Source organism: Peromyscus californicus, unplaced genomic scaffold (genome assembly GCF_007827085.1).
Source record: "Peromyscus californicus insignis strain IS unplaced genomic scaffold, ASM782708v3 Scaffold_18__1_contigs__length_77618521, whole genome shotgun sequence".
In the NCBI taxonomy this organism is placed as follows: domain Eukaryota; kingdom Metazoa; phylum Chordata; class Mammalia; order Rodentia; family Cricetidae; genus Peromyscus; species Peromyscus californicus.
In genome coordinates, this window is record NW_026294480.1 from 21,895,826 (window position 1) to 21,923,007 (window position 27,182).

The 27,182-nt window shown below is 34.2% G+C and overlaps 1 protein-coding gene across 5 annotated transcripts in view; it reads right to left on the reverse strand.

Moving 5' to 3' along the window:
• Cdh9 (cadherin 9) overlaps positions 1-27,182 on the reverse strand; it is a 129,971-nt gene that overhangs the window by 88,064 nt on the left and 14,725 nt on the right. For 2 of the 5 annotated variants that reach the window (XM_052743081.1, XM_052743080.1), the window contains one exon: positions 23,675-23,702. The exons of the other annotated variants lie outside the window; for them this stretch is intronic. The gene's annotated coding sequence lies outside the window, so the exon portion shown is untranslated. The remainder of the gene's footprint in view (positions 1-23,674; positions 23,703-27,182) is intronic. 5 annotated transcript variants of the gene reach the window in all.

The following is a 27,182-nucleotide window of genomic DNA, read 5'->3' on the forward strand; positions in this document are numbered from 1 at the left end:
ACAAAAACATTGATCTCAGCTCCAAATGATGAAATAATTTCAGTGATTAGGATGGAAAGGAAAAAGGATATTCATGCATCTTTGAAAATGGGTGCTGCTTCTGACAGTAATTGGGAAACAACGGCACACACACTACTGCAGTGAATAAAGACATTCCCACAGGGGTTGGGTTGACAAATTTATCATGATGTTTTCATATCCTGGAATTAAACAGTGAAGTAAATTGATTAATGATTATTAGGATGGGAATTTTCAATCTTTATGAAACTAATAAATAAGAAAAAGATAAATCCAGTGTTAACACAATCCAAAACCAGTGTAAACTCGCTTACTATAATACAGATCATATGACCAGCTATTTTAAAATGTACAGATGTGTATATCTGCACATTCGATGCACAGATATGTAAATTCTTTGATGTGTCAAAGAGAAGACCTAAAAGAATATCAACAATCACCAGTGAACTGACTTGTAAACCAAAATTTGCATTCAAATAAATACCATGATCCAATAAAATAAAGCAGTATTATTAGAGAAAAATTAGCAGCTCTAGGACTAAAGGAAGAAAAATACATAGGATGAGATTGAAACAACTTGTATTGTTGTACATTAAAGCAGCATTTAATACATACACACAAGTGGAGCAAAACTACTATTTAACTGTGAGTATGAAAGGTATATATGATGAATGAATTCCTAGCTGCCTGAACAAATAACTTTTACAACATAATGGGCAATACTGCATTATAATTGAACAAATAACATAAGAATTAGCAGCTTTATAGTTCTAAGCATGAGTGATTGATTCAATTAGTAATTGTGTAAAGAAATCTTGGCAAAAATGTATACCAAATAATTTATGTTTACATTTTGCCATTATGAGGAAGAACCTGTATTCAAGCTTCTTAACAATGGGACAGAGTAATTTTCTTCCACAACAAGCAAAATGAGAGTTAGTTGAAATCCTTAATACTATACTGAAAAAAGTCGCAAACAACACCTCAGCTTCCTGAGATTAATATCAACAATGATAAAGCATGTACCTTCAAATGCTATGAAGGCAATGTGACTCTTCCCTTTGTGGTGTTTCTCTACCAGCTCATAAGCACAGCCCTGATTTTAACTACCATTACACGACTTGGAATGAAGGAGCATCCACTAATCACCAGAGCAGAACTCTCCCAAACTGCCAAGGTCTCCATTAATATAGACTGTCAAAGAAGCATTCCTTGCCAAGAGGAACTTCATGAGGCATAACTAATATATGAAATGTGGTAGCCTGGATGGAATCCCAGTTGAGAAAAGTACACTAGATAGGAACCATAGAAGTACTGATAAACCAGGGTCTTGAAGATAATTTTCAATATTGCTTTATTAAGTGTATGGAATGTTTTCTTTTATTTCAACCATTAGAAATATGGAAAAATGGGTGAAATGTCTTAGACAATTCTGACGTAAATTCTCATTTTTGTAAAATTGAAAACTATATTAAAGATTAGTCTAACATAGGAAAATAAAGAAAGTTAAATGTTATAATATTCAATTAGATGTGGATAAAAGGTTTGCCATTTTCAGTATTGTTATGAAAGAGAAATTCTCTGTTATGGTGACATTTTAGCAGAATGATGGAAGAAGGGGAAAGATGCCAAAGTTTAGATGTTAAAAGCATTCAAAGATGTTAAAAGACCAAGCAAACGGAATTCTGTGGTAGGAGACTGGGGAGAACTGAGTCTTATGGAAAAACCATTTGAAGTCAGCCAATCTAACTAGAACTAAGTGAAAGGAGATAATACAGGAAAGCCAAACTGGTAAAAGATTCTGGCGTTTTTGAATTCATAGTAAGTTTTTACCTTCATGATTTTCTTGATTTCTTTTTCTGTTGCTGTAATTAAATTTCCTGCCGTAAGCACTTCAGGAAAGAAAGGCTTAGTCTAGTCCACAGTTAATACTCTAGCCTATCATGGCCGGACACTGAATCATCAGGAGCTGGCTACATTGTGTCTGAATCAGAAAGCAGAGAGCAGCGAATGAATGTGCTCCGTTTTCTTTCTCCCCTTTACATAGTCCAGCTTCCTAACCAATAAGTCAATTTACAAACTGTGGAATGGACTTCTTACATCCATTGACCAAACCAATACCAGTTTACCTACCCAAAGGCCATTAAAACCTAGATACCAACTCACAGCAATGCCTACTCTGCTCCCATCCCAAATCTGTCCCATGGGTGATTCTATAACTTTGCCTTATTGAGAATTAACACTAATCATCTCAATGATAAACAAAATCAGGAAGAGGTTTTGTTCCATCAATATACTGAATACTTCATTATTAAACACATAGAATAACTAAAATCACAATTCAATAATAAGAGATCAGTTCAATGGAAGTTTAGAAAGTTACAGACATTAAAATTCAATTTGAGTTTATAGTATATTGACAAATTATTTCATACATAATCATCACCAAGACTAGTTTTAAAAAATCACTATCGAGGATGATAGTCATTACTATTAAAGAAGTAGCATAATGGGTATAGTTCTTGACATAAAAGCATAAGCAAAGTAATTATTTGAATGATTTAGGGACAAGAATACAGTCTGTGAGGATTTTTTTCAGTGTAATTTAACAATGTACATAAAAGTCCCTAATACTTGGAGAGAGATAGCAGGGGGACCAAGGGACAGAAGTGAAGGAAGAAGTAGACTTTATCTCTAAAACTGAAAAGGTGAATACCCCATGCTAACTCTTTGGAGTGCATTACTTTAGAAAACCGTGAAGGGTGTGTAGATAATTATTCTTTTGACAAGTGAAAGCAAAACAATTGCTTTGTAGGCATTTTTCTAGAAGTCTAAGGGAAGGTATATTCTAAAAAAATCATTTACACTCATACAGAAACAAACTTTGCATCATATCTGAAGAAAATGTTAGCATTACAAGTCATTTACTGAATGATATTTCATCTACTGAGCAAATGAAAGAGGAAGTTACATTTGTGTGTCAAAGTTTTAATCAGCAGAGCAAAGATATGAATATATTTTCAGCCTGTGGTTTCATGTCAGCTTTAAGTGTCAGAAATGAACATCAGAGTCTGTCAGATGCAAGTTAATGAATACACCACATGAGTCACTCTCCAGTAACTACTTCTCACCGAACACTCACAAGACAGAAGAGGATGGATGACACCCACATGCCAAGTGTAAGAATCTTCAGAGACTAAACTAGGAATAGTCGGAGAATAGTTACCCTAGGAGAATGACGATGGAAAAACACTACTTTCTGTAGCTATAAAAGAAAGGAAACTTTAGAAAAAGAAACAGAAGTTTTTTGGTTTGTCAAAAAAAAAAATCTCAATCCCAATCACGGAATGATTTTCTCCATTTGGAAGAGCAACTGAGGATTGCAGCTATTGCTTTAAACATAGAAAAAGCCTCTAAAAAGTTGTAACCTATAGCCGGGCGGTGGTGGCGCATGCCTTTAATCCCAGCACTCGGGAGGCAGAGCCAGGCGGATCTCTGTGAGTTCGAGGCCAGCCTGGACTACCAAGTGAGTTCCTGGAAAGGCGCAAAGCTACACAGAGAAACCCTGTCTCGAAAAACCAAAAAAAAAAAAAAAAAAGTTGTAACCTATAGTTAAAGGGGGTTGGAGGGACAGGAGCCCAGCATAACCACCACAAATTTTTCACAGGGAGAGGTGGAGGACAAAAGGAAAACAATGCACACTGCAAAAACAAAATCCAGAGATTCCAGGAGCACAGGCAACACTGGGTATGTCAGTAAGTAGATTTACAATACAATTAGAAGGAACAATAGGGTCCAGATACCAAATTCTCTCTTCTATGATTTTGATGATTGCAATAGCAATAGGCCATTTCATTTAATTTTTATATGTATGCATGTATGTATGTATGTATGTATGTGTATATCTGCCTGGTCTGAAGCTCACTAAATTTGTGCACCAGACTAGCCTCAAATTTAGAGAGAAGCCGATTTCAAAGTTCTCCTTCTAACACTGTAGAGTTTCTTCTCTGCTCAGTCCTCTCTGAAAGCAGAGGGATAGTCCTAAGCATTTTTCTTTGAGTCTTGGCTTGCAGAAGACCTCTTGGTTGAGGAGATAAAATCTGATTCAGTGGCCCTCAGCACTATTATTTTAAACTTAAAAAAAAGTTATTTTTGTAACTGAAAGTGGAATTTTAATACACTATACTCTGATTATGGTTTCCCCTCCTCCTCCCTGTGCCTTCCCACCTCCCCTCCAACCCTTTTCTGGTTTCTGTCTCTCTTTAGAGAACAAGCAAGTATCTAATGAATAATAAAATAAAGAAAACACACAAAGATTAAAAAAAGGGGGGGCACACAGTGCCTTACAAGATGGGAATCTGGCTTGTGCCATAAAAAACAATGAGACTCATGGGCTTTTAGAAGAGGGACATACTGTGGCACTTCCTTAAAATTGCTGGGGTCTGGGGCTTGAGAGATGCCTCAGAGGTTAAGAACACTGGCTGTTCTTCCAGAGGTCCTGAGTTCAATTCCCAGCACCCATATGGTGGCTCACAACCATCTGGCTCACAACCATCTGTAATGAGATCTTGCTCCCTCTTCTGGCCTGCAGGGATACATGCAAACATAACACTGTATACATAATAAATAAATAAATCTTAAAAAAAAAAAATGCTGGGGTCTGAAACACACCAATGGAAAGCTTTACTGATGTCCCTTTCCAGCTTATCCAGACTGAAATCCTCCTCTAATCACACATGCACCGTATAGGCATCCACAAGGCCCCTCAACTGCGAGACAATCACCACAAAGAACAACACAGAAAACTGAATAACACAAATGATCCGCTCCTATTGGAAGATACCCAAAGGATGGAACAAATATAGCTTAAAAACAGAGTCTTCACTATCCTCCGGCACGCAGTGGGACACGGAGAGTATGCAGCTCTGCTCCGGAGAGACACCGAAAAGACAGTTTGCACCTGCATAGAGGAGGATTGTCACAGAAAGGTCAGAACTATCACACACATGATTATAAGTCTTTAGACGACCTCGTGCTGCCCTGCTTACAATCTCTCGTTTCCTTGTTCATTTTCAGAGAGGCTCTTACAAATGGCGCAGGGTGGGATTGGGATGGGGCTAAGTTGTCTAAGGACATGTTCTTTTCTCATTGCTCTTTTCATTCTACCTTTACCTGGAGTTACTGTATCTGCTCTCATCATATTGTTTCTCTCATCTACTTCTTCTCCATTGTTTTAATGTTAATTAGCTGTCACACTCATCTAATTTTATCTCCATTCCCACATTTATCACCTATAACACCACCTGAGAGCTATTAAAAGTACCTTCATACATCAAGTACTGTTATTGTTCCTTTATTCTCAAAAAAAAAAAAACATTAGAGTTGAAGAATTATGTTAATTGGCTATTACTTTATCTTGGTGCATATGACTTTTTTGAGGCACAGTAAATTGTCAAGTGTATAAAACATATATAACAATGAAATCAAAGTATATACAATTTGCAAAATCTAGGGAAAGATCATGGTTGTTTTGATGCAGGAAGCATGCAGAATGCCAAACCAAAAAGAAGAGCAAAGAGTCTCTGCCTATCTGATAACAAATAAAACACTGAGAGCATTCACACCTCTGTGAGTACACACTCCCACAGCACACAATAAGGAATATTGAAAGCTTGAAGAAAGAAGGACCAGGTCAAGTATAAAGGAAACCCAGTTGAAAGTTGATTTCTCAACATAATTTCTCAAAACAAGTGGGAGGAGAAACTATATATTTCAAGCTCTTAAAGACAGCAAGTGCTAACAGAATATTATTATATCCAGCAAACTATCCTTCACACTGAAGGATAAGTAAATTGTATAAGATGAACACAAATTAAAAGAATTCAAGAGCAACTAAGCCAGTACTAAAAAAAAATTCTTAAAGAAATCCTACATCCTGAAGTAAAATACTTAACACGAATGACGTTATAGAAAAAAAAAGTGTACAGGAGAAGCATTTTACCAATTCAGAGTTAAAAAAACACAAAACATAACAACATCCAAAAAATTATAGAATTAATACCCACCATTCAATAACAACACTGAATGTTAACTATATTGGTTCTCTAATCAAAAGATGCAGAACAGCAGATTGAATTACAAAAGAGGACCAATATATTTTACCTCCAACAAATGCCTCTCACTTTCAAAGACACTCATTATCATAATTGGGAAAGCTGAAAGAAAAGGCTTGTCATAGAAATACAACTAGAAATAAAGTAGGGATGTGTATGAGTTTCTGATAAAGTAGACTTCAAACTGTCACTTAACACAGATTAAGAAAATAAGCCAAGCAGCAAAATTCTAAACATATATGCACCATAAAAACAATTTCCAAAAGTCAGAACTATTTGAAATATAAATACAGATAGACTTCAAAACAATAGCACTGGGTGATTGCAATACTGCTCTCTCACCTACATATGAATGTAACATGATCCTAATTAGTCTTATTAATAAAAACCAGGAGTCAAATATTGGGATCATAATCTGAAAAATCAGAGAAGCAAAAGAGCAGCCACCTATGACTTCCCTCCTCTCTGTATCCTCTGACCAAATGGGGTCAAGATCCTGTGTCCATCTGCCTTATACTCCCTATTGTGCTGGGATTAAAGGTGTGTGCCACCACCACCTAACCTCTATGGTTAACTATTGGCTAGCTCTGCCCTCTGATCTTCAGGCAAGATTTATTTGACAGAAGCACAACCAAAATATCATTCAACATATAGGTCAAATAATTGTAAACAAAGAGACTTCAGAGCTAAAAGACACTGTGAATCCGATGGGCTTAACAACATCTACAAAATAGTCTACCCAAATAATGTAGAATGCTGCATGTCCATGTTTACTGGAGCACAATTCACAATGCCCACATTAAGGATTAGCCTAGGTAATATCAACAGATGGACAGAAAAATAAAACCTGGTGTTGTTGAATATTATTTTAACTGGGCAAAGGTTTGTTACGTTTGTTTATGCTGCAGAATATTATTTTAACTATATGAAGATGTATTATATTTGTTTCTGCTGCCTTTATTAATGATGTAAAGATTTATTACATTTGTTTGTGTTGTATTTGTTAACTATGTAAAGATGTGTTGTGATTGCATTAATTAAATAAAATTAGCCTTCTTAGAGCAGCATGGTTGGCAACTGGCGGACAGAAAGTAGAAGGGAGGAGCTTGTCATGTTTTTTTGTTTATTTGTTTGTTTTTCTTTTTGTGTGTGTGAGTTGGGAGCAGTGTGGAAGGGAGTGTTTCCAGGATGCCAGCAAAGAGAGGAAATTAGTGAGTTATTACTCCAAATTCTCTAAGCTCCTGGGTTTTCATCCTAGCCTTTGAATCTTGAGTTTTATTAGAATGATAGAGGTTTAGTTAGAAGTACCCTTAGGGGCAGCAACAGAGCCATTGTTTGGGGGAACAGAACTCCACCCAGGCTGTGGCTTTAGCAGTCAGGGCCCTGCTAGTAGTGTAAATCACAGCCAATGCAATGAAGGTGAAGCAGCAATCTGCTACACATATACAACTGTTTTATTTCTAAACAGAATAATGAAGTTATGTTGCATTGCCAAAAACGAAAAGGCAATAGATACAACTGAAGGTTACCCTATTAAACAGACATAGAAAAAAATATGTCCTGTTTTATCTCATGTGTTCATCCTGAATTCCATATGTGTACACACACTTATACACACACACACACACACACACACACACACACACACACACACACAGAGAGAGAGAGAGAGAGAGAGAGAGAGAGAGAGAGAGAGAAAGAACAAAACAACAACAAAAACCCCACATATTTTATATGTGACATTAGAAAGGGCTAAAAATATTTTTAGGGGATTTTCTCCTTCCACATGCAATAAACAAAAGAATCTCGGGAGCTTTGTAATCATGATAAGTATTTTGTCATCCAAAAGTAAAGGGAAACATAGCATAACCATGAGAAGTCATGTTTTCCTTTTTTTCTTTCTTTTTCTTCCCTTTTCCTTTTATTTTTTATTAGTGTTAAGCACTAATAAGCATGCCAACCTTGATGGGGAAATGCCCATGAGGATTCAACCTCACACAAAGAATTATAGGCTACTGAATAAAGCTGGATGGAAGAAGCGTGGGTTATCTAATGCCAAATGGCCCGTCCTGAAAACATATATACAAGTAACATTATATGGACTCAAAATGTTATATTTAAGAATATACATGCTTATACATATAAGAATGCAATAATTAGTAAAAAAAAAAAAAAGAAGAGGATGGATTTTAAGCAGAGTTGTGGAGTATATATGAGAGATTTCAGAGGGAGGAAATGGAAGGGAGAAATGTAAATATACCAAAATACTAAAAATAAACAAAAATAGTTTAATATTGTATGCCATGTGTTCTGACTACTCCTACCACCTCTGTCCACATTGTCATTTTTTTCCCCAAATTAAGTGTATTTGGTATTAGATAAACAATTTAAAAACATACATGCAAGTTATATTATATAGATTGAGCAGGTTTTATTTATGCATATTATATGTATATGATATATTATATGTACATATATTATTATATATTATACAGCATACAATATATTATATATTATGTACACATATATAATATACAACATACAATATATCACATATACCATGTACATACAAAATGTATAGTATAAACATATGTTATATACATATAATGTGCACTTTCACATATATATGCATGTAACAAAAATTAATAGAAAAAAAAAGAACTCATGAATTGGAAAGAGAGCCTGGAGAGATAAATGGAAGTGTTTGAAGGGAGGAAAGGGAATACGGAAATCATGTATTTATATTATAATCTCAAAGAAGGAAAGTTTTTTTAAGTGACACATAAAAATATAGTTTGTATGTATTTAATTACCATTACTTAGTTTTCTCAATATATGCTACATATCGCTGTATTATTTAAATGAAAACTACCTATGAACAAACATATGGATGTTAAAAGATGCTATATGCATTTTTGTACTTTGTAATTTTATAATTTGCAGAATGTGATTACTACCTAATAACCTTATATGCTATAATGCACAATAGTTTATTATTCCTGTTTAGATATAACATTTATATTCATATGTTTTGGTATATGACTTGTACACGTTGACGTCATATTTTCTCCTTAATCACTTTTACCTTATTTTATGAGCTAGGGTCTCTCACTAAACCTAAAACTAGATGATTATCCAGACTCTGTCCAGCCAGACCCAGGGACCGTTCCTGTCTCTACTTTCCCAAAGCTGGAATAATGCTCGCACGCTATCTTCCCTGCCTTTTAGGCGGGTTCTAGGGATTCACACTCAAGTCTTGGTGCTTGCATTTCAAGTCCTTATTATTTGAGTCATTTCCCACATTCCTACCTATGATTTGCTTACCAAAAAATCAAACTATGCCTAACTTTCCCAGGGCTAAAGTGATTTTGATATTTTGTGATTCATTAAAGATACTCCTATCCCAGGAGTCAACAATTAATTCTCGAATTGAGCTTCCTGAGATGGGCTCCCTGTCGTTTGTTGTCTGTGTTTCTTGAAATTTTGAAATAATCTCTCTTCGTTGACATACTGGACATTCCTGAAAGCAGAGGATGGAATGCCCACATCGTTTGAAAGCTCAAATGTTCCCTTTGAGAGCTCATTAGTTGCGGATGTTGTTGTTCCCGGATCTTTTCAACCTCAATGAAATCTACACTTTTTGGTCTCTTCTGTAAGAAAACTCTCTTAAAACTCCAAAGCTTCTCCATTTGGCACCTGTCAATTTTATGTATTAAAAGGCATCACAGATATGTGACCTTTTAATGCATGTTCATGTTTTCTACATTTTTCTGATACTGTCAGTCTCCAGCCACTGCTAGGTCTGCTTACTTACGTGTTTTTTTGACTTATTGAACTGTATTGGGATATCCACAATTTTAGCATGAGAAAAAAAGGAAATTCAATGAATTTAATATCCTTTTTTTTTTTTGCTTTTTCGAGACAGGGTTTCTCTGTGTAGCTTTGCGCCTCTCCTGGAACTCACTTGGTAGCCCAGGCTGGCCTCGAACTCACAGAGATCTGCCTGGCTCTGCCTCCCGAGTGCTGGGATTAAAGGCGTGCGCCACCACCGCCCGGCTGAATTTAATATGCTTTAAACTACTTATATAATACATATCAAATTATAGGTAGAATTAGCTACTTTTCACTGTAGGACTTTAAAGTGTTTTGCTCAAATGTATTCCATCTATTCCTTCAGAAACACAACTGTGTTTATTGTCTTATGAACATAATGCTCTGTATACTGCCCACAAGTAAATCACTTGTCCTTCTGCTAAGTGAAATTAGCCAGCTGCACCCAAAACTGTCCTCACTTCAACCTTTTAATAAGAGTGTCAGAAAATGGTGCTTCATTCTTATATTATTCTGTCTCTTACATATTACTGTTCATTCTTTTACATTTTATCAAGACAACCAATAAAATTTTCTCATCTAAATTAATGAATTACATGCTTACATAATATCAACAATTAAAAAAACTCAACTTGCTTTCTCATATATTAACATATTCACTAAGCCCGGAATCTATCTTCTGAGTCAGAGTTTACAAAACTTAGATCGTTGTCCTTTGGGCTTGGCCAGGATATTTTCAATGCTTAAAGGCCATGACTTTAGCTGATTCTAAGCATTTATACTCTCCTTTATTTTTCTTTTCATTCTTTAATGTGTGTCTCTGGGATATGTGAGTATACTGTACGTGTGTATGTACATGTTCATATTTGTTGATGTGGATCTATAGGTGTGTGTGTGTGTGTGTGTGTGTGTGTGTGTGTGTGTGTGAGTGTGTGTGTCACAGCACATGTGTGGAGGTCAGAAAGCAACCTCAAGTGTTGTTTCTCACTTTTCAGATTATTTAAAACATTGTTTCCTGCTATTCATTGCTAAATACAACAAACTAGTTCACCCCGAGGATCTGAAAATTTTCCCATCTACACCTCCCATCCTGAAGTACACACTTTGGGATGACAGATTCAAGCTGCTGCCTCTTCCTTGACTTGGGTGATGGAGAAGTGCAACTTTAGAACTCACATATGGTGGCAAGCACATTTGTTGAGCTACCCATCTAGCCTTTTTTTTTTTTTCATTATTTCTTTTACCGAGTATCCTACTTATGAGATATTCCCAGTAGGATCAATACTATTGAGGTCATAGAAATTCTTAAATACACAGTGGGGTTTCCTTTTTCTTTTTTCTTTTTCTTTCTTTTTTTTGCAGAGGAGTTATTTTATTTTATTGTGGGTAAGAGGAAAGGGTTTATTTTTTCTTCTTTTTTTTTTTTAACTTTTTATTGATTCTTTGAGGATTTCACATCATGTGCCCAGTCTCACTCATCTCCCCATCCTTTCATATCACAGTGTTTTTTAAATTTTATTTTATTTTCAATTCATATGAACACTAATTATGGAGGAATGCTTAGAATAAAATCCCTCTGGGTTCTTTAATATTACTTACCCAATTCACTTTGGGGCACTTTAATATTATTTACCCAGTTCACAGGAAAGTTTAAATCAGGTACTTTATACTAGAGCGGCATAAAGGCTGTGGCAAATTTTATAACAGTGAATCTGAGGTAAAAATGATGTTTCATCACCTAGATCTTATGATTTCCAAGAGAAGACTGGGGAACATGGTGAATTTTTGACTCATTCACATGCTACTCAGAAGAGACACATCCACTTGCACTCCCATCATAAGACAAAGAATACCCCATGAGTGCAGATGTCACATTTCCTTCTTGTGATATTTTCAGATAACATTTCTATGGAGTGCTGAGTTTAAAAGCCAAGGCTTTCTGTGTGTGCTATGCCACCAATTTCTCAATAACTTTAAGTGAGAGACAAGCAAATATAATTGCTCAGCAGCTCTGAAAACTGATTCAAGAATATGTGAGTTGGATTATACCTTCCTAAAGGCCACAATTGAGTCCCACTTTGATACCTCTGTTCCTGACATGATTTGATAGTAAAATATTTAAAAAACATTATCTTATTGAAGTGAGGTGACCTTCCATTAAAATGGGATGTACTGCAATGCTACTGGTCTTTTTGAAAGTGGACCCATACAAAAAGAGGAGTGATTGTGTGAAAGTAAGGCAGAGAATCTGCCATGAGGCAAATAATTATATGTACTATATGTAACAAAGGTCTTCACTTGTCAGTGGGGACAGCAAACCCAGACAACCCTGAAAGTCAGATTTTATTGGCCAATTGTATGAGTGAGTAATATTTTTTTTTTGTTTAAAACCACACAGCTCATAAAACTTTACTAAGGCCATTCCCGGAAGCTAATAGACTATTAATTAAATGCTTTTACTTATTACCTATTGTAATATCCCCTTAGATTTACCAAGGCAAGAAGAGAAATGCTTCAGCTACCCTGCAGTATCACATTTTGTAAAGTGGTGACAGAATATATTGGCATCAATATTACATAACACTCATGATGGTTCTAAACAGCTATGCTACTTGCTAAGTGGATATGTTTTATCTAGACACTAATTTCTCTGCTTGCTTCAGTTTCTTATTCTCTCTAATTTGTAAAATGGAATGTTTTTAATATTAAAATGCATAATCTAACAGCTAATTCTCTCATAAGTTGAGAAAACTGCTCAGTTAAAGAAAGCTATTTTGAAAGTCAGTGTGGCTCTTTTCCATGACAAAATTCAGAGTACAGGAAATATTCACATCTGTAGATGACATCTTTAGAAGCTTAGAACGTATTCTCCAAAACATATTCGAAGGGACAAATTGTTTACAGAATCAAGTATGGATTCAGTATATAGATTATATAGATTAGAGGATTAATAATTATTTTATAACTTCAAATAAAAACTATTGTGACATGTAAAAGTATTATATGTGGTAATTCGTATTGATAAAATTGTCAGAATTAAATTATGAACAGTTCTTTAAATATTTTGTCATATATTTTTAAGTTATGTACACATATGTATTATATAGATATTAAAATACAAAATTTCCTTTTCTTTAGACTTATACATATGAAAATACCAATAAAATTCCACTTGCATTCTATAGTTATACTTTTTAATAAACACTAGCAGATCAATAACACAGATTTCTTGACACCAGTGCCAATCCTAATGTTACTATAGCAATCACCATGGAAATGTTTTCAACTAGTGCTACACAGTCGCCAGCACAATATCTAACTCCTATGCCATTTGGCAATTTCATAATGATCTACATATTATTTAATTGTACCACAAAAATACATTCTTCATAGAACAACCAATAATGTACGAAAGAAATAGAAAGTAAACTTAGGCTTGAAAACAGTCTAACAAAACTTTGAAAACATCTACATGTGAAACCAAAACACTAAAAAGCACGTAACATGTGTCTCTTTATAGGAAACCTTCTATTAGAAAACAGCATAGCCAAAATTTATCTCCTTAATGTCTCCATAGCAAACACAAAAATTAAAAACACAATGTTTATTCCAGCTGGAATGCTTTTCTAGAAATGAACCAAATTACTTGTGACATATAGACTGTTGCTATTAAAACTAAGGAGATATGAAGATGAAAATGGAGACAATAGTAGTAATAAAAGTGTTTATTATTATGATAACTAACATTTATTAAGCACAGATAGGCATTAATCTACTTAGCACCCCTTGGACTATTATTGGGAAATATTATTTAAAGACGTGTTATATTTGTTTATGTTGCGTTTGTCTAACTCTGTGAAGCTGTAGTACATTACCTGTCTAAGACACCTGATGGTTTATTAAAAAACTGAAAGGCCAATAGCAAGGCAGGAGAAAGAATGGACAGGACTAGCAGGCAGAGAGAAGTTATAGAAGAAGAAATTTTGGAGGAGTAGAAGGAAGTAGCCAGAGAAGGAAGAGGATCCAGGGGTCAGCTACCCATCTACACTGCAAGTCACAGAGTAAGAGTGAAAGAAAAGCATACAGGAATGGAAAAGGAAAGCCCAGAGGCAAAAGATAGATGAGATAATTTAAGTTAAGAGAAGCTGGCTAGAAATAAGCCAAGCTAAGGCTGGGCTTTTATAATTAAGAAAAAGCCTCCCTATGTGATTTATTTAGAGGCTGGGTGGTGGGCTCCCCAAAAGAATAAAAAACAACCAACAATATTTTGGCATACCAACATGAGGTTCAAATTTCTACAGAGTCTGAGAAAGCTTGAAAAACAAAAGAAAACAAAAACAGGATTCGGCTCTCTTAAGAAATCCTGCTGTGCAGCAGAGCCCTTAAACATCTTTTTCATGCTATATAGAAACAAGAAAACTAAGTAAAAAAATGCCTGCCACAGTGTAGGGAACAGGCATTCCATAGCAGGGGGTTGAATGTGGTTCCAGGTCAAACACACCTCACACAGGGCCACAAGCTTTAGGCTTGGCTTTCCCAAGCCCAGAAATGGGTAAAGCCAGCTGAGAGCCACTAATGAATGGTCCAGGTGTAGGTTAGCAGTTTAAAAGTTTGTTCATGCAATCAAAGAAGACTAGAGATATGCAGTAAACAAGGTCCAGATGAAAAAACTTTAAACAGGTTCCAATGTTTTTTACAATGTATGTAGGTTTAAGAAAGAAAGAAAAAGGGTATGGACAGTATAGAAATAAGTAAATAGTTTAAAGATAATGGAGTCTTTAAAGACAGAAGTAAAATAATAAAAAAAAAAACATGAAAAGCCACATAAAGATGGGAAATACACAGGAAATCTGGATCCTGAATATTATTGTGTTGATTTTGAATTTTTTTGTCTGATGATTAGCAAAGGATAGCTGCTAAGAGACATGGGGTTATTAACTGGACTGCTCAATTGAACCAACCTAGATATGTTAGGAATGCCTTAACTTAAAAAAAAAACAACTCAGAAAATACATTTTTCAAATGGAAATCAAAAATGCTTTCGAGTTCCCACATGAGACAAGAGGCTATGGATTGATGTTTATCAGTTGTGATCAGTGGAGACCTCCTAAATCTTGACAGGTGATATCTATCAGCTAAGGTTACTGACAGGTGATATCTATCAGCAATGGTTACTGCTTGTCTTCCCAGGACTTAGTCATTATCCCAAAATTTTCTCAGGGACCCCTAATGATGCCTTTGCCCACAGCAGGCAGGAAGCAGTGAGGAGAATACTATGCCCACATTTCCAAGTGATGGGGTGGTTGGTCTTTGGTTATTTGGTGGGTAATGGATGTTTGTTATAATTTAGGGGAATATAGGAATATGGAATAAAAAAGGCAACTATTAATCTCAGATATGTTGCATTGGCATGGAATTTTGTATATTGATACAAATTTAAAGTTATTTTTGTTACATTGTATATTTGTTTCTACTCTTGTTTAAAGGATTTTTGTATATTGATGAAATTTAAGGTTATTTTCATTACAGCATATTGTATATATGTTTCTATTTTTATTTGAGTTATTGTGCCTATATAGTTCATTTGGAATTGTAGGGTGAAGTTATTGAAAGCTATTATTATAAACTATAAAGAATAATCCAAAATCATAGGTTAGTTGTTAGACATAACAATAAAAACTTCAGACATGTTAGGTATGCTTTCCAGATTATATAGAGGTATATTTTAGATAGATAGATGGTCTTCAAACCTTTCAACATCCTACAGTATATGATATTTAAAATGTTTTGTTAACTTAGGACTTTTCATTACAATGAGACACATGTGCTCCTGGCAGCATCAATTTACTTCAAAGATGATAGACATTGAAGACATTCCTTATGGAGTTTGCTTTCAATATAGTAAGGCTAGCCATTTGGGCAAGAAGCTGCTCTTGCCTGGACTGCTTAGCAATATGTTGTATAAACTGTTCATGCAGGACCCACAGAAAAATGACTGATGAATTTTGCTGAAACAAGGTAGAGTGATCCTTCAGAGTTCCTGCTTTACAGAAGAAACTGCCAGACATTCTACAGGACACAGAGGAAAGTGACTGACAAACTTTGCCAATATATGCAGGACAGTCTTTTAAACTTCCTGCTTCACTTAAAAGTCTGTCAGATACTATGGGCCTGTAGGCTGAAGATGGATGCCTGCTGTGGCTATTGCTCTGTATGCTCTTAATATGTGTTGCTCTGATTGGTTGATAAATAAAGCCGTTTGGCCTATGGCAAGGCAGCTTAGAGGCAGATGAAAAATCTAAACAGACAGATGATAAGAGAAAGGAGAGGCAAGGCAGATGCTGCAAGCCGCCACCAGGAGAAGCACAATGTAAAAATACTGGTAAGCCACAAGCCGTGTGGCAAAGTATAGATTGAGAGAAATGTGGTAATTTAAGATATAAGAGTTAGCTAACAAGAGGCTTGCCATAGACAATGCAGTTTGTAATTAATATAAGCCTCTGTGTGTTTAAGTGGGTTCGAGGAGCTGCAGGCCAGGTAGGACACAGGAAAACCTCAGCTACAGATGCCCCAATGCTATAGTGGAACTTTGGGTGACTGTCCAGGCATTCCGATATCTCTGTCATTTCCAGAGTTTTTGGAAGTTGTTCGCAATGCACTTTTTGTTTACTTAAATACTATTATATCTTTCTGGGGCCTTTGATGGAATTGAAGTCTATATAGTTACAGTTGCAGTTTTCCTTAGATATGATAGAAAGTAAATTAGGTATAAAATTTTGGATTTCCTAAGGTAGTATAGATTATGGTATATTTTTTTTTAATTTACCAGACACAAATAAATTGAAATTTAGCGAAATGTGAATGTAATCTTTACTGAATAATTGTTCTTATTGTATACAGTCTTACTATGTTAAAGTTAAAACCTTAGTGGGGAAATGTTGGGGAATATTATTTTAAGGTGTATTACTTTCATTTATGTTGCATTTGTTTAATTCTGTGAAGCTGTAATGTGTCGCTTGTCTAAAACCATGATGGTTTAATAAAGAACTGAATGGCCAATCTCATGAAGGAGAAAGGATAGATGGGACTGGCAGGCAGATAGAAGATATGAAGGAAAAATCTGGGAAGAAGGAAGTGGCCAAAGAAGGAGGAGGACATCAGGTGCCAGCCACCCAGCTATATATACAGCAAGCCATGGAGAAAGAGTGAAATTAAGATATACAGAAGTAGGAAAAGATAAAATCCCAAAGGCAAAAGATAGATGGGATAATTTAAGTTAAGAAAAAGTGGATAGAAACAAGCCAAGCTAAGGACTGGGCATTTATAAGTAATAATAAGAAACACAAGTAACCAGGCTGAAACTCAAGTCATCTGTAACACTGAGTGGAAATGCTATTGTTCCATCTTATGTAGTCAAACTGTCTTTCACTTACATGTACATATTTAAAATGCATCCCTTACTGGAAAACAAATGCTTCCAGTGTGGTGATGCCTATTGCATAAGTCACTGTCTGATTAAATAAACTTTTTTTAGAATTCTAATATGCCTAAGTATATTTTGTATCACTTTCTTTCATAAACTCATTTTAACTGGATTTTAGGAACAAAATACTGTACACATAAATGAGCATCTAAATGTATTGGTTTGATGTGTATTGATTGTGTAATGCACAAATCAGTATAAATATAGATAGTTTCCGAAGCATTTATCATTTATTTTACTTCAGCCCTATGCAAATCTCTTCCTACCTCAGAGGACTGCACTCCTTTACAATCATGAATCATGATTCAATATGTGGCTTTCACCCATAACAAAATACTTAATGTTGGGAACTTTTAATGGAAAAAAGGTTGATGCAGTTCAGAAGTCAAAGATCACATGCCTTCCTAGGTTTAGCCTTGAAGATGTCCTTTCAAAGGTCCCTAGGAATGGCATGAGAATAATAGGGAAAAATAGGAGAAAAATTATATGACAATAACATAACATCACAAGAAAAAGCTCACATGAAAAATGTGCAATACTGTAGAGATTCAGGGAACAGTTTTGTTTTTGTGACTTTTGCCTCTTTGTTTTTGTTTGTTTGCTTGCTTGTTCAGTTTTGTGTTATATGAACCTTCCTTTCATGAGTACTAACAGAAACCTACAAGAAAGCCATTGTCTCCTCTAATAATGACTGAATTGTTTTCTCACTAGTCCTACCTATAAAAGACTGACAAATAGGTGATTATAAACCATACTCATATCAGTGCAATGGCTATTGACTAATGAAATTCGCATGGATATTATATTGTCTCTACAAAAAGAAATGGCTTTTGACCTGACCAGACATTTTTTCAATGTGTTTTTACCAGAAAACATTTCCCTGTCTAACTCCCTAATAGTACACCAATGAGGAACAGTTATTGTTATACAAGACACTTTTATTTATTTGCTTGATGTTGAGATTCAAATATCTGTACCGACATTACATAAATTTCCATTAATAAATGAAATGTATTTTAAACCACATATTATTTTCCACATCTACTTGATAAATGATTATTTTTCTAACTGAAAGTACATGCAGGCACAAGTCCATAGCAATTAAACACACAGACTCTGATCATACATTCTGAAGAAAGATGCAAAAATCAATCTGATAAATTATATCTGGTAATTGGCCTGGTCCAAAAAATGTATCTCCCCAAGGGGTTTTTAATAGATAAGAACATGTGAATATAAAGTATTTGACAAAAGTAACTAATGATTTTGTCATTCCAATCCAATAAAACTTCATCACCCCCATTCTCAGCACAATGGAAGTAGGTAAGCTAAAAGAACTGAGTGACCTAACAAAGAAAGTTATGCCTTCTTCTCCCAAAATATAAAGAAAATAAGACAATACCATCATCACACAAGCTTATTTAGCACATGTGACTGAGCAAGACAAAATAAATGACACTAGGCACCACAAGGAAAACCAAATATTTTTTTCCCCTCTGGCTACTCTTTACAATAACATTTTCAAATGATTTACTTCAAACCCATAGTTAAGAAATAAGCTTTCAAAGAATTTTAACCATTTTTGTACTTATCAATCAACTGATAAGCTCTGATTTTTAAAGTACTTCTCAAATGGGTAGTCTCAAGCTCAATAATAAAGCCATTATGGCATCACAGAATGAAAACTTCAGACTTCTTCCAACTGGAGATTATGCCTGACTGCTGCCAGAAACTTGCTCCATCCACTTGATTTGAGGATCCTGGTGATCTTTAGAAAACTGGACCCTTTCCATTTCTAATTATATGTGCACTCAGGTTCCTATAAATAATACCCTCAAAATAGTAACTATGTTGTAATCAAATGATGCATTTTTAGTTTAGAGGGTTGATCACAATATTTTAATAGGCTATTTCCTTTCATGTTCATTTGTGTGTGAGTGTGTGTGTTGGTTTACAATAGACTGGTTGAATAAGTAATAAGATGGAAACATCACATTCAGTAGAATATTCAGTTGCACTGAGACTATGATATATAAAATATAAATTAAAGTATATATATGGAGATATATATTAAACATAATAAGCATATCAAGAGTATAGGTACAGATTTATAAAATCTATTTTAAGTGTAGATAGTGAAGTAAAGAGACTTAGTATAATTAGAAAACTTATCCAGTAATACATTTTTGCAGAGAACTGTACCAGTCCACTCCGTTTGTGGATTATAATTAGTGTTGTCTCATACAAAGACTTTCTCTAGTTTCACTGTTTTATTTTTATTATTTTCTGAGACTTCAACTACCCTTGAGGATTTTTTAATAAGTAAGAACCTGTGAATACAAAATAATTACAATAAAAAATAGTTATCACTAAAATATTTTGAGAGGTTAATGTATATTTATGATCTGTTTTATAAGAGAAATAATGGACCAAAAGTCAGAAAAGCTTAGTATGTCCAAATGCTGCTTTGTCAATGTGAAGCCATGGAACATAGTTATCAAGGAGTTTTTCAACAACTTAAACATGTTATCTTTCATTTCACAAATATTGAACACAAATGAACTTTATTTAAAGAATATTTTAAATCTAAAATATAGAGCTACTATAAAACCCAAAGATATTTTAAAAGGACTACCAAATTTCTGCTATAAATTTTCATTGATTTATAATGGAAGCTATTTTCTCTTAGAAGAAGCTATCTAAGTAGTAGAAACACCCCTAATCTAAAATCATGCCTCTATGAAACCCCTTACCCCTCTTGCTCCATCTGGATCATTCTACGTGGGAAGCCATTCACCTGACATGAAAAGTGCATATTTACTCTGGCAACATTTTATGCTGCTGAAGAAACTTCATTAGGCATTAGAGGTAAACAATGAAATACTTTGAGACAGAATAAGTGACAGTCTGAAATATTTTCCTCTTGGGAAGCTGTCTGCTACTAAATACAAATTCTAAAAGATAAGCTGCAGAATAGTGAGCATTAATAAGGATTCCCAGAATTATTTAAGGGTACTTTTTTCATTGTAGAATTCCAACCACATACTCAGCCAAACACTTGACACAAAAGCATTTGCAAATGAGTCACCACCTTTTACAGCATTTTTTTCAAAGAGTATGCTTACTAAGCACAAGCAGTTAGTGTATTAGCAGTGCTACCCTGAATACTAACATGCCATTATCTGCTGATCTGTTGGTAATAACACAGGCGCAAAACAATTTCCAGCTAATGATTTTGTGATTCTAATCCAATAAGACTTCATCATCAACATCCTCATCACAACTGAAGTAGGTATAAGGAAGGACTGTGTACACAAAACACATTTGAGTCTGTACTGACTTCAAAAGACAAATTTTGTGATGTAATTTACACTTTATTTCTACCGATTTTAATATGGACAACAACCATGATTTCAAATTATAGGTTCTCTCCTTAATTATATGTCTCCTCAGAGATGGATGCTTTGGTCTCTCAAAACAACGAGCACAACCAACTATCTGTAATAGAACACATAGATCACTAAGCATCTCCTACTGATAAAGGTTGTTTGTACTTTTTAAAACATGTGTGAAAGATAGATAAGAAAGATTTGGGCAATTAATTCACGGTTATTTCATTTAACTAATGATTAATTATGCTATGTGGTGATATTTTATTTGTGCTGAAATGTGATATTTTATTTTTATGTCAGTAAATAAAGTGTGCCTGGAGATCAGAGGTCATAAACAGCCATAAACAGGAGTCAGGCAGTGGTAGCAGATGCCCTTAATCCGATCACATGGCAGGCAGAGTCTCTGTGTGTTCAAGGACACAACCAAATGTGGTGACACAAGCCTTTAATCCCAGTACCAACCATAGAGACTTGGGGGTCTGTATAGACAGGCAGTGATGAGGAAGTGAGGTGACTGAATTAAGAGCCAATGGAAAGGCAGAACAGCAAGGCAATAAAGGTGCAGGTTAGACAGGAAGAAGCGAGTTCTCTTGGGAAGCTAGGGTGATGTGGTGAGTAAGGTTAGTTGGTGACTCTCACTGATCTCTATGGCTTTCACCCCTATATTTGGCTCTGTGTTTTTTATTTAATGAGACTGTTTAGAAATTAGTCTACAATGTTAGGATTTAATAAAACTAATATCAGAATAAGTAATTATATATTACTGTGAATGTGAGTGATAATTTGTCCTATGCCTAGTAGGTAAATATCAAATTACTATCTTATGAAAATTCTCTTATTGACATATAACTCATTCCCAGTATTAGTAGTACTAAGGGAAACAAAAGTAAACTAATTTGTGTTCAGCCTGGAGGTCCACGAGAAATATGAACAGGCATCCCATGAAAATTAAGAGATAAAATTATGAATTTTGGAAATATTTCCAGAAATATTATGATATTAGAGTGCTGGGTTCAGGTTCTTTAATAATGAAAAAGGAAAATTAAAGAGTATGCAATAACCTACAAAGTGTAGTTTAACACCTGCAATTATAAATGAGAATGGAGATATGAAGACTGATAATTTCAGAGCTAGAATAGAAATTTATGATGTATATATTCACAGATTATTTGACCCACTTTTGAGTCTTCACATTTATATAAACACTTGACTCCTTAGTTTTCTTAAGTTTTCAATAAATCTTACCCATTTTTTTAAATAGCATTAAACATAATGTGGCCTTTAACACATTTTTATGACTACACAGAGTCCTATTTATTAATGTCTTATCCTGTCTGGGAATGCTGTCTGGAGCTGAGCATGTAATGTTGACATTCTCATTAGAAGCTATCATCTACAATTAGATAATAGGCCTAGTGCTTAAATGTGTAAGTCAGAAATATTTGAGTCATGGACTTGTTTTTATTTTTTTTTCAGTTTTTATTTTATTTTGAGATATTAGTGACCATTACAATTCAATCCGAAATTATTTGTTTTAAAATTATTTACAAAATAAAGGGTAAACAAATAAATTTCTCTTGTGAGAAATTAGCAATGAAATATATATAGCCTTACACACAGACACACACATATAGTTAATGTATATATGTGTGAGATTTTGCATATGTGTGAAGGAAGACATGTTTGCCTATATATGGGTGGGTGTGTGCATGTGTACAAGTATGTGCATGCATGTGGTGACCTCGGGATGTCATCCTGTTCACATCTCCTATATGCTAAGATTTTTCTTACTGAATGCAGAGCTCACTTTTTCAGCTAGCCTTAGTAGCTTGCCCCAGGGATTTCCTGTCTCTGCTTCTGTCTCCCGGATGACAGGCAGTCTTCCTGCCTACCAGTTGTCAGTTAGGTTCTGAGAATGTTCATACAGCAAGCATTTTCCCTGCTTAGTCATCTCTCAACCCCTCATTTATACTTTTAGAACTTAAAATAATAGCCCAATTTAATTTTTTCCAAGATAATAATGCCTGCAAATGCAATGCTTTATCACAACTTATATTTATTGCAATTAAATATTAAACATTTAGTGAGTACAGTTCAATTATGGAAAAATAGAAATGTTTCAAACAAAAACGATAATGTGATCTTTTGGGACTTACATGATCTTATTGCTAGTATACCACTATGTTGTTAAATTCTATAGGAGCAGAAATTACATTTTTGGAAAATATATACACGTACATATCTAAAAATTCATTTAGAGCTTTTGAATTTAAATAGACTATTTCTATATCATTACAGAAATAAGAAAAATTATTAGTATTTTAAAATATGTATTCTATTTATGTATAGTATCTGACAATGTAAATACATATCTTTCTTCAATATTGAATGTTTCAGAGATAAGTGGTACTTAATGAATGATGTCTGAAAGCTCAGATACTTAAACTGAAGAAATAATATTCTAAAAAACCCAAATATTCATAAATCATTTCAAAGAATAAATATTAAAACTTCTAAATCATGCATAGACAGCTATGAAATAAAAATGTTTTAGGGATAGTATTTGGAGTGTAAAACTTAAGCGCAGTGTTTGGGCTTATACTAGCTTCACTAAAATGATATTATTTGTGGGTTGTGATAATGGAAAACATTTCTCATGCTTTGTGTGAAAAAAAGAAATCACATGAAAGCATCTTCAATTTTTATAATGTATGGCGAGCCGTCCAAAAGGTAGGGGCCAAGCATCTTCACATGTAAATGAACAATGTATTTAGCTATACATTTGGAAAGTTACATATCCACTTATTATTCCTGAAATATTAATGAACTGTACTTACATTAAAGTTCTCAAAATGTGTACTCTACCTGCAAGAAATAGAGCATCTCATGAAATACTAACAAACACAATCTCATGAAATGCAAACAAATTGCAAGTGTTGGAAAGAATGTAAAATAAAGTTATTCATAAAATGAGGTCGTATGAAAAGGAGGCAGAACATAAATCTCTAGTTAAATGAATCACAATATTTCTCTACATTTACAAGAGTGTGAGAAAGCAATAACAGTGAGGTTGTTTCTATGACACGTGTACCTTTAATAACGCAAATTGTTACAAACATGGAAACCATGGGTTCAGAATAAATAAGATTCCATGTAAGTTCAGAAAAATCAATTAAAAAGCCATCTTGTAGATCAATTCTGTGTGTGTGTTTTCTAACAGAGGTGCTAAGTTTTTTTCCCCATAGACTCAGTCAAGGTAAACTTAAAAATAAAGGTCTGTTTAAAATAAACCTGAATTTGCAGTACTCTAGTGAAAAATGGCATCATACAATTGAATTAATTTAATTAGTGAATAGATTAATTTCCCTCTTTAGATTATCAGAATGATATCTTCAATTCCAGGAGGAAATCTCGAGGATAGGAGATAATTTGCCTGTAAATAATTAATTTTCATATAAATAGCCTGTGAAGGCAAAATGTTTAATCGACTATCAGACACTTCGATTGCTATGTTTCCTCAAGACAGCACACTGAAGAAGAGGGCATGGCTCTTGTGAGGCTTGGGGGAGCTTATATTCCAGACTCACATTTTCATTATCTCCAAAATGCACCAGGTAAGGCAGGGTTACGAATAACAAACTCTTTCTGTTTTACCAGGTGAGCCTATTTTCAGAAAAGCCTAGGAGTGTTTCTTTCACTCAGGACACAAACTTATGTAAAATCACCAGAGAAATGAAAATATGCCAATAAGGCCTTAAATAGGAGATCATATACAAAATTTTATTTGTAATAAATTGTAGGATCATTAAATTGTCATTAGAAATTACAATTAATCAGTTTTAATGATTCCAATATTAATATTTAATATCAAAATGAGTTTTGACTTTTTAGGAAAAACTGAACTCTTCCTTTAATAAATTTTTCTGTATCATTCAATATACTGTCTTTTGTTAAAATGAATTTGATAATGTTACAGGAACAAGGAAAATTTATAGCTCCAGAAACCTATAATAAGCTCAACCAAATAAGTCTATCATACACGTTGAAGTAGTTATTATAAAAAATGATTTAAAATAAATGCTGAAAACTACATCATTTTTAAGTGAATGATATTTGAATTTTTTACCAGGTTAGAATAGATATAATCTTCCTGATAGAATACTCAAGATAGTATGACACTTTTGGTGAGAATAACTTAATAATTTTCTGATCGTGTGTTACAATAACAGAAAGTCAAGTTGTGTTGGTTTTATAGAAGGCATTGGTGGGAAATATCTGCTGTCTGGAAGTCAGCAAATAGAATGGTTCCAAACCTCAATGAATGTAAACATGGGAAACTTCATCTCAGTAAGGTCTTCACAGGATTAAGTGCGTGATTCTAGTACACAGTATCAAGACTTTTCAGGCATTGTTGGAATCTACTTTTCTTATTTAACATTATTTTTTCCTAGAAAATGGATGTAAGGTAAAGAACTGATTGAATGTTTAGGATACATTTTATAAACACTGAAATGACTTTTAAACTATTCATTTATTTAGAAATCTTTATTTTTCTGTCAGTCTGCAGCGAGAACATTAAACAGTGGAGTGGTGATGGGAAGCTGCTGCTGTTGGGATTTTATCCTATCACCCCTGACACTTTTTTTTTTTTTTTTTTTTTTTTTTTTTTTTTTTTTTTGGTTTTTCGAGACAGGGTTTCTCTGTGTAGCTTTGCGCCTTTCCTGGTACTCGCTTTGGAGACCAGGTTGGCCTCGAACTCACAGAGATCCACCTGGCTCTGCCTCCCGAGTGCTGGGATTAAAGGCGTGCGCCACCACCGCCCGGCTACCCCTGACACTTTTTAATGAACTATAGTGGAATTGTATTCCTCTCTGTGTAATTCAGGAACTTATTAGTTAACCCTGCATTCATTCTCAAAAACAACAGGAAAGCTTTGTGCTAGTCAGGCCTTCCTGTTATAACTGGAAGGGTATTAGCCATTCTGTTCTATCAGTAATATTTTCAAAGAAAGCCAGTCCACTAGCAGTGGTGAGCAAAATGGAAGTAATTTGTTCGTTTGAATTATTCATGATTAATATTTTCCTGTATTTCACATGTGTATAGTTATGAATTAAAATAATTCTATATGAATATACAGATTCATATTGATATAGTATCATTAATCACATGATCTATTCTAAAGAGACTTTTATTCACTCTTGGTGTATCAGAATGAGGATCATTTCAAACTATCTGTCATCGTTCTAAGATAAGGCAATTAAATCAAATGCCAGGTTTCTTCTTGCTCCAGTAATCCCTGACTTATTGAATCATTCTTTCTGCTTAAAATCGTTCTTCCAATGGAGAAATCAGATTTTGCAGGACTGATTTATTTTCTTTTATTTAAAATTGCATGTGTCATTACTAAGCATTATAATGTGAACCTATTTTCTTCAAACTGGAGAGTTACTTTTGTGTATCTTCAGTTATGTTTCACAATGTAATAGGGGATGATATTTTGTGTTCTGTGTCATTGAAAAACATTTTGAGCAAAATTTTGTCCAATTTTCAAAGTGTGCTTTCATAATTGCCCCCATTCTAAGCATCTGTTATTGATGATTCAGTATTTCATTAGCCTGCATCATTTGAGATCACAGACTATCCTAACACTAAAATCTTAATATGAACTCTCAGTTATTTGGAAAATGAATGGCTTTTATTTTCTTCCTTCATTCAACACTCTAGACCAGTATTTCTCAACTTTCCTAACACTGTGACTCTTTAGTACAGTTCCTCATGTTATGGTGACCCTTAACCATAAAATTATTTTCATTGATACTTAACTGTAATTTTTCTACTGTTATGAATCTTAATGTAAATATTCATATTTTCTGATTGTTTAGGCAACTTCTGTGAAAGGATTGTTTGATCCCAAAGAGATTGTGAACCACAGACTAAGAACCATTGGTCTAGACAATTGTAATTTCTCAGTGATGTATAGAACATTCTTATTACTTTCCTCAAAAGAATAATAAAAATTATGTAAGATAATATTTTCAACTTCAGAGTATATTGTGAATATAATATTAATAAGTAATGTTAATAAAATTGGGTCCCGAATATTGAAAACAATTGCTTTATGTATTATCATGATCACTAACATGCTAAAGGGTCAGAGTTATAAACATACTTTATAATCAGAACTGAAATTTGGGGAGAAGAAATGAGTTGAAAGCACAGGGGAAGTAAAAGTGAGATTAAGTTATCTGACTCAGAACCTCAGCTCTTTACAACTGGAGTAAATAGTTAAGCACATGAGTTCTTTCCTCGATGTTCCTAAAACAATAGAACAAGTTGATTTGGTTT